The sequence below is a fragment of the Buteo buteo genome, chromosome Z (genome assembly GCF_964188355.1).
Source record: "Buteo buteo chromosome Z, bButBut1.hap1.1, whole genome shotgun sequence".
Lineage (NCBI taxonomy): Eukaryota > Metazoa > Chordata > Aves > Accipitriformes > Accipitridae > Buteo > Buteo buteo.
The window spans coordinates 54,710,838-54,722,379 of NC_134204.1; the positions used below are offsets into that span (position 1 = coordinate 54,710,838).

The following is an 11,542-nucleotide window of genomic DNA, read 5'->3' on the forward strand; positions in this document are numbered from 1 at the left end:
TGGTTATCACTGTATTGTACAGCCATGGTTTCAGTATCAGTAGCACTAACAAATAGTTGTTCTGTGAAAAGCAAGATAGTGATGCAGCGTAGAGGAATAACAGACCTGGTAGGATAGCAGAGGCCTTGAGAAGTGGGTACACAGAATGCAGTGTGGAAGGGTAAGGGCACGGAGTGATAAGAGCTGAGACGCAGGCTGGTTCTAGAGGTCCCAGCCCACCAATGACCAATTAAAGAAATGCAGACATGGAGGTGGGCAACGCTCTTCATAGGAGTAGCAAAGCAACAGTACTTTACAAGTATTCCACATGCATAAAACAAGTAATGTACAGTAAACTCAGATGTAATATGGAGTTGCAGACCAGTGAAGAAGGAGCAAGGTGTGAAAGCATAATAGAAGACATGTATGTGGGGGAAAAAAAAAAGGGGGGGGGGGGAGAGTAGGAAGGAGAAATCAACATCATAGGCAAAGGAATTTGGGTGCTGATGATTTACTCTAGCCCTTCCCCTCCAACTAAGTGGAAACCATCAACATTAGGACCCGGAGGAGCAGTAGAGAGCAAGGGTAACACCAGGAAAAAAGGTAGAAATGAAGAACTCTGTGTTTAACATTTTAAACTATGTTATTATGGAGACTTTTCTCTTTATAGCAACATCCTTCTCTTTTTGTTTTCTTTTTGTAATAATTAGATCTGGACTGATAATAATTCTTTGATTAGACTATTAAGATTTAATTTATACTATTCATAAATTTTTATCTTTTCATATAAGGAGTATTTACTTTTTTTTTCACATAAGGTTTTGAGCATAGCATGGCTTAAGCGTGGCTGCTTAACAGACCTTACCACGTCCTGCCTGGAGTTACCTATTGGTGACTGGAACTATGTGGCAAGGAAAAGCCATGTAGAGACTCCCTGTGCACGGAACTCCAAAATAAACTTCTTGAATACAGGGAGAAGAGAAGATCTTTAGTCTGTTGATGGCTGACAAATGCAACTTTGAATTGCTTGATGTGACAACAGAGGAGGTATATTTACACTGGTTCAAAATTATACCAATGTAACCCCTCATATGACTCTGCCCGATTTCCACTATAGCTTTTTTCCTATAAAGCATTTGCAGGAGGACTTCCTGTGACACATAAGGTACAAATCAGAATGTAAACACATATCTGTATGCTTCTCTTTGGCACTGGCTTTACCTAACTGAGTCTCCTCAGTTCTCCATTTAGTTGCCAGTAAATTCTGAATTCTGTTTTCCAGGTACTACATGTTTGTGCATGATTTTTTGAGGCATCATGCAGGGATTTAGTGCTTTGATTTCCATTAAAATTAATGGTCCCTGTGTGGCTAAAACAGTGCATGAGAAATAAAAAAAAAAAAAAAAGAAAATATGTGTCATCCTAAACATTCCATTTATTATTTTTTATTAAATGCATTTATACACAGCTAGAAGGAGACTGAGTATCACTGTTTCTTTTATGGGTTACTAGTAATATCGAGAGGCTTTTAATACTTGTGGTCTATCTTAACGGCATCTGTTTCTGTGGAACATCTAAAAAAAGTTGCTATTTCCAGTCTGATGCTGATCAAAAACAATAATAAAACCATTTCTACAGAACTTGGGAAATAACTGTCTGTGCAATTATACATATTCCTGTAGGATACAGAAGCCCATTAAATTAAGCCCTCACGGTGCTAGCTTCTGTATAGAATAGTAAGATAGCCCCAGTCCTGCTAAGAGGGGATGAGTTGGATAGCAAAGATCTGTGTGAGGAAAGATAAGGCACTGAAGTGATATCCACGGAGCCTTTGGGTTCTCAAGAAATGCAGTTCTGTGCTCTAGGTATTGACTTACCTTAGAGAGCCCCCACATTCCTAAATCTTTTCTCCTGAATTACCAGAGCTGAATGAATAGCCAGGGCAAAGGACATCTCCAGGAATGTATCTTCAAAGTCTAAGGAAAACTAATTTTCAACACATTCACAGCCTTTTTTCCATCACTTCCCGGAAACGTTCTCACAGTTAGATTTTCATAGTGTGAATACTTGAAAAATCTATGATTCATTTATTTCCCACAATGGAAAATTAAAAGCTTGATCATACAACTAGTCCAGACTGTTCTCACAGAATATTAGTGGGCCTGCTTACTCCTGATAAACATGGATAAACTTACTTCAATGCTCTATATGTGCACAAAATGAGGAATCTGTTGTAACACTGTAAACACAAATCTGTGCTAGCCAAAATCATGTTTTAGACTCAGATATAAGATCTGAGACACGTTCTTGTTGCTTAGTTACAGAAGTTCTCCAACAGAGAACAGAACATGTGACTCCGACGAACATGAAAATATAAATTGAATATTTGTCAAATTAATCCTTGGCATTCATGCCACCTGCACCTGAAGTATTCAGGAGATTGTGAATAAAACTTTGAAATATGAAAATGACTTCTGAGGGTTAATGACAGAAAATGTGCAGAAGCTGAGTTCATGAGCTTATTAGTTGTTACAGAAGCAACGCTGTTAGACTGCAAAAAAAGGCATCATGAGTTGTTCTTTAGTGCTCCCTCTGGTTGATACCGGGAACTGTAGCTTCAGGGGAAACACGTTTTTAACTGGAAGAGGGGAAATGACTGAAACCTAGACGAAGTCAAGGACAAAATGTGAATGATAATAAAACTTCCTGAAAAGCCTAAGGTGTTACTTTCGCTTGGAATAAATGATCCCAATGGGAGGTGACATTCAAACGCAATGAAGCAGAACCTGTTCCAAGTCTAAACTTGACCACACCCACACGTCCTTAATGTATGATAAATGAGCCATGATAGATGTATATCAGGTCAGTGATGCTGACACTGGCAGATGGAGATTTTTTTTAACAGAACTCCCTGAATAATGGTATGCTTGTGGTAAGTGCTGCAGAAAGGATTACATTTAGCTAAATGCAACTGGACGTCAAGAGTGATAGGTATTTGCTTTAGGGTATTGACTCATTTATTCAGGAGAAGGAAATGATTACAATCTCTTTTTTAATTTAGTATCCGTAGACATTCCCAGACTTACCTGTGTGCAGGACAAACCTATTTATATGCTTGAGACTTGTGAAATAAGCCAAGCACATGAAAAACAAAAAATTCATGGGAACTTGTTGCTCATGGGAACTCGGGAGTTCATGGTTAAGTGGCTCTTCTTCTGCCCACCTTGATATGCAGCCAGACACCCTGGCCCTGTTTTGGCATGCTTCAGTCCTGGCAGCTGTGAAGGATTATGTTGGAGAAAAGAAGGTTATAGTGTGTGCAGATAATCCCAGAATGCATATACATGAAATAGAAGAGTATTAGGGGGCTGCAGCAAGGGCTAAATCTTCCACATTACCTTTGCTAGCAGGCTTTTTGAGTTTTTGTTTGGAATAAAAAGAGCCTAATTACTCGTCTCAGCATCAGGGCAGTACAAGAGATGTTTGCACCACTCTCCCTGTTCCAGCCTCCTGATTCCCTACCACTGATTCAATTGCTCATTTAATTTTAAAAACCAGCAGCGATGGCCAGATGTATCAATGCCAACTGCAGTAACAAGCCAAAGGGCACAGGGGAGTCCTTCACTGCCATGTTGCAACAACATGCCATCACTACACACGCTTCACTGACATGCAAAGCTTTATGACTCTTAACCTTCTGCCATTCACCAGTCTTTGTGAAGGCACTAGGGGAAGCAGTCAGCTGTTTGGACAACTGGGTATTGTCTTTGCAGTTTGACAGCACCATTCAAAACAAGGGGGTTTTGGCACCCTGAAGAAGCGTGTTTGACTGAGGTGAAGGCAAGAATATGTATAGGTCAAGTGACTCTGGGATGCCACATATGAGTCTAGCAGGTATAACCAGTCTCATCCTCTTCTGGAGACAGCGTGCTGTGGCTGTTTGAATTCAACTCCTCCTTCCACTGTGAGTTCAGAGTCTTTAAAGTTTATCCTCATTCTCAAAACATTTAAGGGACAGTGCCTGTGACTGCGGCACTCCTGAACTTCTTGGAGAAAACAGCTTTTAGTTTCTAAAGGAGGATCAGGCAGCTGGCTGCAGGGTGCCCTAAGAGGTGCCCTCAGTCTTTGCAGTCAATCTGCCCGTCAAAGCAACTGAGCCTTCTCTGAACAGTTCTCTCCTCGAATCCTGTTTAGATTTCAAATGTCTGTCCTGGTTTGTTTGGAAAACCACACGGTGAGAAAAAACTCAAGAGGAGACAGCTGTTACCTTGATTTGGTAGGTCTCTGACTGCATCAGGGTTGCTATTAGAAAATGTTAATAAATTTAGGGCTAAAATCTTGCCTGCTGCGAGATCAGGCAAACAGATTTAAAAGCCCCTCTGTTGCCACACTGCCTGCTGTGTTGCTACTGCAAAGGAGGCAATTCAAAAGCCCTGGGCTACTAAACTAGTTTTGGATTTCAGTGTGGAGGAGAACCTTTAAGATACTGACAGCCTTCAGAGGCAGATGAAAACCTATGAGCAGTTGTGTCAGTAAAGTCCTGTTGGTTCACCCACTGCAAAACTCCTTAAATGGTCCCACCATAATTTGCTGAAAGCACTCTCAAGATGGGCTTCATGAGATGATCCTGCTAATACATGAGGGAGAACTACCGAAATGTACTCTCCAGAGTACCTCCATACCCAGGCTGGAGAACCATGCGTGCCTCTGGGTGAAAGTGCCAAGTGTTCAGGAGACTGAAGAGGCTGATAACCTCTTTGTGAGATTTTCCATAACACTGAAATAGCTTTTAAAATTTGGCCCTTCCATCCCCGGAAAATTCCTTATATTTGCACCTAACAACAGGGCTGTAGTTCCAAAATGCCAGCATGTTTCAGAACCCAGCTGTCCCTTGCCCCCTCTAGCATTTATTACCTTGAAGACCAGAAGTCTTTTTGGTTGTCCAATACTGAAAACAGAATTTTGCATTTCCCTATTTCTGTGACTCAAGGCAGGAAGATCAGGTTCTGCTGTGTGGCCTCTTCCAACACTTGTAATAACGAAAAGAGTTCTCCATTGGGGTTACTTTAGTTCAGAGTCATTACACAAATGCAGCATGCTGCTTTATCGCCCAGCAAAATGCAGCCACTTCTAGGTTGAAATGGAGGAAATGTTTTAACAGCAGAGCACAGAAGATACCGGAGTTAAAAAAGAGAACTAGTGTGTGTATGAGGGTAGTGCATGCCTTGTGCAACAGTCTGCCAGCCATGGCTATAGTCAGAACCAATAGTAGCTCAGTGGCAATTTATTTAAAAGCAACTAGTATTTGGGGTTTTGCTAAGGAAGGATCAGGAAAGGCTAAGCCAGTTCAGTAAGAACAAGCACTCTCAGTGCAGATGAGAGCTCCCAGTCTTCTGGGAAGAACTTGGAAAGATCAGAGATGTAAACCGCGAGGACCAGTTCCAGCGGAGCCGATACTTGCGTGTTAGATCGATGAGGAGAAGCGTGAAAGTACAGCTGCTTCTAACTCAGCAGGCATATGAAGGTCAGGGAACTGCAGAATTCTCAGTGTGCAGTGATCCTTAATATAACACATTTTGTGACTGTCTGACAGGACCTGGTAAGAGCTGAAGATAATCTAACACAGCAGCTGTAATTATGGTACAAATACTTCAGGGAAAAGGTAGGGACTTGCTTCCTTTACTTATTTCCTGGATAATGCTAAAGTGAGCAGGCATCTGGGACAGGCAGTCAGGGCAACAGAGACATTTTTCTTACCATCTCCACTGCCATCTACTTTAGTCACTTGCATTCCAGTCTCCTCCCTATCAAGCACCATGGTAGGTGTCCATGCAGCTGAAGGACTGGGAACACTGTACTTTTTTTTTTAAAAAGCAGATACCTCCAACAGATATTTAGGCAATGGGCATCATAAGCCCCTTCTACACTGAACTCACCTGTGATGGGATGATTGTCTCAGCAAGTATGGACTGGGGGTAGGCTGAAGAAAATGAAGTGCAGGTGCTCACCAGACTCCACCCATTTGTATCAGTCAGACTCCATCTATTCATAACAAAACAACAAGATGGCAGTTTTGCAGCTCTCCAGAATGGAACAATCTGTCTTCTTCTGTCAGCAGTTCAGTAGGGATATCTGTTAAATCTGAAAACTAATGATGGTGAGCCCGCTCTGGTGAGCTGACCACGGTGTGGTTTTGGAATCTGGTTCAGTATTTTTGACACCATAGAAGACAAGGAATCCATTTAAGTTCTGAGATATGACAGATGACCATTAAGGAAGTGCTGGCCTGCTGAGCCACTGCAAACTTGTCATGACTTTGGTGATACAGCGCCTGAAATATAAGGGAGATTGGGTGAGAAAGCAGCAGTAGAGGGCAGGGGTATACCTTCTCTTAAGAGTGATGCCCAATTTCATCTGGTAGGTTAAGGGTGAGAAATGTTTGAAGGTGTATGCTACTATAGCAGTACTGTTACATACAAGCATGGTGTGAGATTATAGCCCCTTCCTCGTGTTTGCTGTATGTACAAGAGATACCGATCTGAAAGAACTTAACTGAAGCACATGTAGCAGCTGCATGACTCACCCCACTTTTGCTACAGAATTAGTTCTGTGCCTGTCTTGTGTCAGCCTGTTCTGTGAAACCACTTCCTTAATTTACTTTGTCTAGATGTCATGGCTTAATCACTTGGTGTTGAAACCAATCTGAGGTTACAATAAGTCATTCACCTTATGTTTGAAAGCAAGCTGTATACGCAGAGTAAATTAGAGGCAAATTTTCACCCTAGCATCCATATGACTTCATCAAGAATAATGTGCTGTGTTGTGGAATACATTTACATTATGTAGGACAGATTTGTTTAACAGCTCAGCACTAAAAAGCTCCAGAGAAATGAAACTGCCAGATTTCCCATGCAGCTCAATCCCCACCGAGCAATAGGCAGCTGCATGGTTGGAGGGATATGAAAAGAGCTGCACCCTCTCTCCTCCACTTCCCCTCTCTTCTCATGATACAGTGAGCAGAGCTCAACAGGGGATGAGGATCTAGGCCTTAAGTCTAGCACTTTTAAGCTGCCAGGTAGCAACTGAGGCCTGAATTTCATTAGGTATTCTATTGCGCACTTACTTACCTTCCTTTCTCATGCTTCTCCAAATATTCTTCTGTGACTGCCTGGCTCAGTTGTCAACGTGAAGGACAGGCATGTGGGTGTAGGTCATTCTTATATTCCAGGGGCCTTCCAAGCACCAACACTTGGAAAAAGGCTTTTGTGCAAATAAAATCCAGTGGTATGACAGACTTGCAAGCACTGTGAAAGAGCAGGTTGGGAGAGGAAGAAAAACTCTCGGGGGTACTCAGGCAGTCTGTGACCCTCTATACCTGGGAGGCCTAATTAGCTGGATGCTACAAAAGCTTGCTTGCAGCTGACAGAAAAGATTTACTGTTGGGACGGGAGAGGCAAGAAGGGCTGTTTCCTGTGGCGGGAGAGCAGTGGAAGTTTTCTTAGGTTCTGAGGTGCAGACACACAGCTTTGGGCTGAAGGCATTGGGAGCATGTGAAGCAGCATGAGGCAGTATCAGGACCTGATGAAGGCAGGTTTGATGTGTTAAATGGAGCAGATCATCTTTGCCTGTGTGGCTAGAAAGCAGGAAAAACTAGTGGCCTGTGAGGCACATGATCCTGCAACAACTGTGGGCAGCCCACAACAGGCCTAGTAAAAGCACGTAAAATAACGCTCAGTGAATCCAGTGTTTTCAAGGGTTTACCTCAGGTACCAAAGTGAGCAGACTTCTAGTCTAACTTACAGATCAAGACTTCTCTCCTGAGGAATGGAGCCACTGAAGCTCAAAATCTTTGCAAATTATCCTGTGGCTGTCTCAACTCCGGTGGTGTTTGAAAAGGCCCCAAATTAGCTGATACTTCTGAAAACAATGGCCTTCAGGTTCTTTAGGTTAGGCTGGATGGGCTAGCTAGGGCTGTGTGCACTCAAAAGGAAAGCTAGTTTTTGAAGGATTCAGGTGGCTGAGTGCAGATACTGTCCTGTTGTCCTCTTTCACACACAAAGAGCAGGCAGAAGGAAAGGCAATGTGTAACCCTTGAAAAAAGGTTATTTCTACAAGTATATTGCTTGCATCAGCCCCTCACAGCAGTGAGGAAGATACATGCCAACTCCATTTTGTCCTTGTCTGAATACTCGTGGAAAGCCTGTAACAGTGAGAGAAGTCATAGCAGGAAGAAGTTTGTCAGAAGGCTAAAACAGCAGCATGACACTTAAGTAGCATCATTGAGGCATGATCCATCTTAAGGTCGTGGAAACAAAGCTCTGCTTAAACTAAAGTAATGGAGGGTCTGATTTTAATGGGAGAGGCCAGGTTAACTGGGTTAACAGGTTGCTGGGTTAACAGGGATAACAGGTCCTAAACGAAAAAGTTGCCATGCAATTTTACTGGTATCCAACTGGTGAACTTCAATTCCTAATATCTGAGATTTTCAGCAGTAACTTGGGCCAGATCAGCTCCTCTCTTACTGACTTTGGTGAAAATTTAACCATGGATTCAGAGAGTAAAGCAAGGTGAACACTTGGAGAAGTGGCTGCCCAACTTTTGTGCAAACTCAACACTGAATCAGTGCCCTGAAATGAAATGCTAACATGTCTGCCCCTTACCACTCCTGACTGAATTTATCAATTGCTCCAGCGTTAGGAAAATGGATTGTAAACACTTTAAGCCAGAACTTATTTTCAAATGGTACTGTGAGGTACCCAGCATTTCTAAGGGTGCTGTAAAACAGAAATGGTATGGTTTTAGGAATGCTATTGTCCAACCGCTTGGACAAACATGAAGGGTTTTGAAATAATACATTCTTCCCTGCACACTTTGAAGGTTCATACCAACTTTATCTTTCCTTCTCTATTGAAATATACTTGCAGCCTCTCTGTGCTGTCCTCTGGGCAGCTGTGTTCTGTTTCAGCATGTTCAGGTTGTGGGAGAGCAGTGTGTTCTGTAAGGTTAAATACATTTATCTTCCTTAGGACTGGGCCACACAGTACCTGGAACAATTGTTTCTGGGGCACGGCAGCTGCAGAGAAGACTAGCAGACCTAGAAAAGAGAAAAGCCAAGTGTACAGTGAGTTTTCATTAAAGAAGAGACAAGGTGATGTCAGTCTCAGAGAAATGTAGACAGTCTCTCTACACTTAAAACAGAAAATGGAAGAAATTCACATAGATGTAGTTGAAAAATAGGTTTAGAAACCTACCATATGGAGTAATGGCATCATGTTTTCTCCATGTTGTTACGGTCATCGCACCTATTGCAGTTTCAGACAGAGAGTTACATCAGGCAATGTCCTCATATTCAGTCAAATGTGTGTTTCGAGATGAAATCTGCCCAGCGATCTCCTATACCTTGTGCTTACAAAAGGCGGAAGTGGTAACATAGGATAAACCCACCACGGTTTTCACTTGTGCAGCTTTATGTACAGCTGTAAAGCACCTGCAGAGTTCCTGGCACTGTAGTTTTGTTTGGTTATAGTAATCACTATCTCCTACCTCTGGCTGTACTCAAAGCTCAGAAAAGACTGAACACCAGTGCTCTTTGTGCTCTGTAAACTGTAGTATAATTTGTAGCTTGCAAGAGCTGCAATAAATTATTCAGTTTATAGGAATTAAATTCCAGAGGAGGGAGAGGAGATGAACACAGATTGTGAGATGCTGGAAACCTCTCTCTATTGGAGCATCTGTACCGTGCCATCCTTGACATTAACCACCCTCCTCCTGTTTCACAAAGCAAAGGTCCCCTACAGCGCTGCGAGAGGGGAAAAAAGCAAAAAAGCTGGAGATTTCTTGGCTTCCCCGTGTGACTTCAGGTTCCTTGCGCAGCTGTTTACAGAACAGCTTCCCAGCTGGAGCGCTCCACTCCTGCCTCGGGCATAACGGTCGGTCCCATCAGTCACGCCTGCTGGCCCCGGGCACCGCTCTCCCCGGAACGCTCTAGTGCCTAAGACGCCGATTACATATAGGATCATATATATACAGAATACATATGTATGTATATGAGAGTTGGTGACTCCTTTTCACGAGCTGGGAAGCGTAATGCGAAGGTCTAAGTCTGTCTGGGTTAGGACCAGCATCAATCCTTAAAGGAGATCATGAGCAGCTAAAAAGTCTAAAGTGAAGCCGTTTGTCCTCTTGGCTGCGTCACCTTACGGATGAACAGATCTGTTACCATACCAGTATGTGTGTGAAAACGGCTGAGCGCAGTCTGACCGTTAGTAAGGAAGGCCTACAGAGAGTAACTCGCGAATGAGAAGCGCGCCGCGGCTTGGGCCGACCCCGGTGCGTGGGGCTCCGGCGGGCCGGGTTTCGGGGTGTCACCATACGCAGCGCAAGCCGCGACGCAGGCCGCTGGGGTACGTGCTAGCGCTGAACGCGCCTGCAGCCTCCCTCAACGGCACAGCGGCCAGCTGGGGCGTTTTGGGGGGAGGACGCCTGCGGAAGGACAGCAGTTGCTGCCCTCTCTGCGGGGGGTTGGGTTCGCAGCCCCCTCCAGCAGCGGAGAGAAGGGGGGGGAGGCACTGGCTCCTTTGTGCTGCGTTACCGGCGCCCCCACCCCCGGTCCCTGCCTGTATCCTGCCTCTGCCCTCGCGAGGCCCAGCGCTGCCGCCAGACACCCCCCCGGCCCCCCGCACTTCCTGGCCCTCGGGCCGGGCAGCGCCCCCCCCCGCCGCTGCGGAGCAAGCAGAGCGCGGAGGAAAGCGGGGGGGCGGGGGGGAAGCGCTTCCCGCGCATGCGCAGGGCGCCGCGGCGTTTCCTGAGGGCGCTGACACCGAGTTACTTTTCACCTACTTCGCCGCGCCGCGTCCCGGCGGGGTAACTGTCGGTCAAGCGGCGGCGCTCAGCGCGCTTGCGCGGGACCCCTTTCCACGGGACGCGCCGGCTGCCGTGGGGCTGCCGCCGTGGTGGGGCTGCCCTCCTGCCGCAGGCCCGCCCGGGCATCTCTCGGCAAGACTCACCCCCACCCCCCGCAACTGCTCTTCGCAGGACGGACATCCAAGCCTGCCTACTCCCCGGGTTCTCCCCCCGCCCCCAAAATGCAGTCGTCGTCCCCCCACCCCCGCGGGCCGGAGCGCGGCTGGGACCTCAGCGTTTCCACGGGGAAGGGGGAGCAGGGCGACGGCGAAGCCGGGCGGGTGGCAAAGTCTGTTGGTAGGGGTGCGTGTGCTCGCCTGCAGCAGAAGTCGGTGCGTGCTATATTTGTCAGGTCGGCTCCCCTTCCCCTCCCACCGCCGCTTATTTTGCAGCCGAAGGGTTATGCGCTTGCAGGGCTTACGCTGTAGATACCCTAGTGCTTGCTCATCTTCAAGGCTGGCAAGGGAAGAGCGTGTTTTTACTTCTAGCTCAGTGTGGCTGTGCGCGGGGTTACTGTCGGTCACTGCTGGAGGGCGTGCACGTGTTGCTCCGCTTGCTTTCCTTTCCTTCGGAGGGAAGGGGGGGGTGGGTTCTGTGCCTCCGATCCTTCAAACCACGCTTCTGGTTTCCCTTCGAACGCTGCTGGCGAAATGGTAACGCA

The 11,542-nt window shown here is 45.7% G+C and overlaps 1 long non-coding RNA gene across 2 annotated transcripts; it reads right to left on the reverse strand.

Moving 5' to 3' along the window:
• Positions 1–341: 341 nt before the first annotated feature.
• On the reverse strand, positions 342–11,291 carry LOC142026943 (uncharacterized). 2 transcript variants are annotated; one of them, XR_012648952.1, is made up of 3 exons: positions 11,112–11,291; positions 9,231–9,281; positions 342–9,073 (listed from the first exon to the last, which is right to left on the reverse strand). It is a non-coding gene; the product is annotated as an uncharacterized LOC142026943 (long non-coding RNA). The 2 variants fall into 2 exon arrangements; XR_012648953.1 differs by lacking the exon at positions 11,112–11,291 and having other exon boundaries at positions 342–6,310; positions 7,107–9,073; positions 9,231–10,669.
• Positions 11,292–11,542: the final 251 nt, after the last annotated feature.